At 34.3% G+C, this 4193-nt stretch overlaps 1 long non-coding RNA gene across 1 annotated transcript; it reads left to right on the forward strand.

The window, feature by feature from the left end:
• The first annotated feature begins 118 nt into the window (after positions 1–118).
• Positions 119–2885, forward strand: LOC127157479 (uncharacterized). Its single transcript, XR_007825913.1, has 3 exons — positions 119–1268; positions 1556–1787; positions 2607–2885. It is a non-coding gene; the product is annotated as an uncharacterized LOC127157479 (long non-coding RNA).
• The last annotated feature ends 1308 nt before the right edge of the window (positions 2886–4193 follow it).

The raw sequence follows: 4193 nt of genomic DNA on the forward strand, positions 1-4193 counted from the left end.
TAACGCACATTTCATTCAAAATATTATTTGAAAAAAAAAAAAAAAAAAAAAAAGAAAAAAATTATAAACACAGACCAATAAGTTGCACTCTTTTTATTTATTTAATTGTGTGCAGTGGCGGTTCTACACGGAGGCCTAGGGAGGCCCGTGCCTCTGTAGACATGTCCCTGGCCACCCCTGTGGCCCCCCCGTGCTGACCAAATAAAACAATTATGAATTTATTAAGATTTTACACACGAGCGCCAAAAGCGGAACTAATGCGACGCATCGTTCTACACGGGTAAATTAGAGCGGCGCACCGAAACACTGTGGCGCTGCTCGGTGAATGAGAGCGCAGCAACAACTAACTACTCTTGGATAGAGGAGCTACGATTCATTTCTCCTGTTGCAAGAGTCGAAGTTAAGCGAAACAATTTCATCTCGTGAGTGACTTGTTGTTCTTGCACATAACCGTGTTACTTTTGTTTTTCACACTGATAATGAAATCAAGTTTGTAAATGGCTGGTTTCGAGATGTTTAAAAGCTTGGTAACACTTTTACATTTGTTACTGTATTTGTTAATCTTTGTTAACGTTAGTTAATAAAAATATACAGCTGTTCATGTTAGTTCACAGCGCATTAACTAATGTTAACAAGAATTTAATAAAGTATTAGTAAATGTTGAAATTAACATTAACAAAGATTAATAAATGCTGTATATGTGCAGTTCATTATTAGTTCATGTTAACTAATGTAGTTAACTAACGAACCTTATTATAAAGTGTTACCAAAACTCTTGTACATAATAAATGTTTGTATGATTTTAAAGTAAAATAAAATTTATAATCTTTAAATATCATTTGTTGTCATTTTTTAATGTGCCCCTCTGGTTAAACACTGGCCCCTTCTTGGCCCCCCTAGTAAAATTTGTCTAGAACCGCCACTGATTGTGTGAAATTGCTAATAAAAATAGGTAATAAAAAACGATTATGATGTGGAGGTGGTTTAGTCTTGACTTATGGTCGTGAGTGACAGCGTTGGGGGATGGGAAATCTGTTTGTTCTGTTACAGTGATTGTCTAAGTCAACAGTAATTAAGGAATAAATGTTTAGGTTGTAGTTTGTATCCCCCTACTGGCTGCTCTGAGAATAACACTGTCATTATCATGTGACTGATCCAATGACTAACAAGGAAATTAGTGCCTTCCATGCTGCTGTTCTATTGCAGAGGCAGAAAGCAGTGAATCAGTATGTATCTGCATTCATCCTTGGCCTTTGGTAGCTTCGTCGGTATGTTTTATTGTTATTGTTCATAGTACGAACTATAATAGATTATTTAGAACTTTATTCTGTGATTTGTATTATTTGAGTAGATCTTTAAGTGTATTTCTCACTGGACCATACGAGAATCATAGTCACTGTGTGGGGATTACCTTTATTGCCTGATATTTTATTTTCATGTTATTTGATAAGCAGGAAAGTCAGATCTAGATTACAAGACATTTGTAAGAAGCATTTCTGTTAGGTCCACATTGTGTATGTCAATTTATATTGTTTCTTTTCTTCTTATTTCATAGTTTTACTCTGCCTTTATTAAAGTTTGGAAAAGGACATTCCCTGTCCGTGAAGTTAATGAGGAGAGTTTAACTTGCTGTTGAAGTATATACAGGACATATATGGAGAACAGTACACTGTTGATTGTCGATTACAAAGTAAACACAGCGATGGAGAGAAAAAGGCCAAAGCTGTCAGGTGCCCAATTTAGGAAAAAAAGAAAATAAGATGAGGAGAAATGGGCAAAAGATAAAGGTATGCAACAATGTTCTCTCTGTATGATTAAGGTATTCATGTCATTATGTTAATTAGTGCTATAACGTTAACTCTTAGGTTTGTTAGCCTTCTTGCTTATGATGCTTGCTATGCTTACCTTGCTAAAAAAACACAATAAAAGCCTAATATACAAACCATCACAGAAATTCTAATGGTTTCTATTAAATAGCATTATGAACCATTAACTTTTTCCAGTGAAACTATTACAAGACACTTTTCCAATAGGATTTACCATCCCACCCACCAATAGAATCCATCATATACCAGCAGACACTGTTATACTTACCATTAAAACCAATACAATTCCCATTATAACCATTAAATCCATTACATTTTCTGTTATTTTTGGGCAGGGTTCTATTGTTTTTTCAGCAGTGTATACAACATGAGATCTAATTAAATTTAACCACAAAATTATGCTTTGCAACAAAACTGTTGCAAGTACAGTTATTTTTTTTCCATTGTTTATGTTAATGTTGGCTATAGCCAATATATTTACAATATATTTACAGTATACTGTAAATAGCCAGTGTAATTTACATATGTGTAGATAGTTTAAAAGACAAACATTTTCCATTTGCTATAATTCTGTTACGTGACAAAGCAGTCTCATTTGAGGCAGTAAATTAACCAAGGAGCTAATTGTTCCTCCCTTAGATTAGATTATATTAGATTAATAAAGTGTCTAATGACAGACATTTAGCATGTTAGGGCATGTTTATTTAAATTTGCAATTTTTAAGAGTAATATTGTAGCCAACAGTCTTTTGATGTCAATTTCAACTGTGTCCTGTTTTAGGGGCACTTCTAAAATATTTTGGAGCATCCTCTGCCACTTTTCAGGATGAGGCACCTACCTCCCCCACTACACAGGACACAGGAATGGTCTCTGCTTTTCAGGATGAGCTACCATCTATATTTTATTTGTATATTATTCTTAATAATGTAAAATATTTTTTTCTTAAATAATATTTGTTTGTACACAGTATATTTATTTAAGTTATGAGCAGTTTATTATTATTATTTTTTTTTTTTTGCAAAAATTGGTCTGTTACGGGATGACGTACTATTACTACAATAAAACGTGTGGTGTGTACAAAATGTGAAGTTTTGTCTTTTTTGGGGGATGGGGGTGGGTGCCGGGAGGGAGTCTCGCCCGGGGAGCAGTTCAGTGTAGAACCGCCACTGCTTTATTATATCTGCTTTCATCTATCATTCCACATCAAATCATTACTCTATAAACCCCTATTTCATATTATTTTTTTCTATAATTGTGCATTTGTCCATTTCTTTGCTCTTTTTTGTATATTGACGTCTGTGTCAGTAAGTCAATATGAATATGGACCGAAATCAGAAATTATAAACATATGAACATTAGTCATTTCCATCATGGCATTCACAACTAATCGGCTGATTTAATGTTATATATGTTTGTGTTTTTCTGTTTTGGGCCACTATTCATCTGAAACCATCAACCAGCAAATGAGCTGATTGATGAGGGTTGAGTTAATTAGTGAAGACAGGTGATACTAGTAATGATAGCCGTTAAAAAACCCTCCAGTAAAAGAGCTGAGTGTTGAGACCATTTGTAGAGTGAAATAGGTGAGATAAAGACTCTGTCGGCTCTGCGCTGAGGTGGTCATATTGTGCGTTTTTTTCCCTGAAATCCATTTATAGTATTAGTAAAGGTTGTTGAACTCTCATTAACTGAAATAGTAATGTAAAATGAAACGTAACGTAAAATAAAGTTTTATCAGTTCAGGCAATAGTATCACTGCATTTCTTATCTAACAGCTCAGTGTTATTAGTGTGAACGGCACATATAGCTCATTACTGCCTTTCATTCACTTAAGTTAATGAAATCTGTGGTCACAGTTTCATTCACTGGCCCTTCAACTTTTGACATTTTGTTGAACCAGCTTTTTGAGTTGAACTTGCGTGGCTGCGAGTCATGCATCATCGACCTGAAACTGCAGCTCGATTTGTGAACTGCTTCGACTGGTTCCTTCTTAAGAACTAGGTTAAAAGATCACTTCGTTCAAGAATCGAACATCAATAATGTGAACATTGAAACGTTACTTTGTAGAATTCTTTTCTTTGTGAAAATTCTTACGTTGTTTTCATTTTCATACTGTTTCTTTTTAAAGTAGACATAAATACATTTGCACATAAACATCCTCATCACTTATTTCTTTATGTCCTCACCACATTTACACACTCAGGCTGGATTATATTTACATCTCTGATGTGAAACACCAGGATGAACAGTGAGTGTCATTGTTCTAGTCAAATTTCATTACATTTCATTGTCATATTAATCTGTTAGATTTATTGCAATCACAGGAAAGTTAAATTATAAATGTGTCCCAATTCAGAAGCTACATCC

The sequence above is a fragment of the Labeo rohita genome, unplaced genomic scaffold (genome assembly GCF_022985175.1).
Source record: "Labeo rohita strain BAU-BD-2019 unplaced genomic scaffold, IGBB_LRoh.1.0 scaffold_1084, whole genome shotgun sequence".
Taxonomy (NCBI): Eukaryota; Metazoa; Chordata; class Actinopteri; order Cypriniformes; family Cyprinidae; genus Labeo; species Labeo rohita.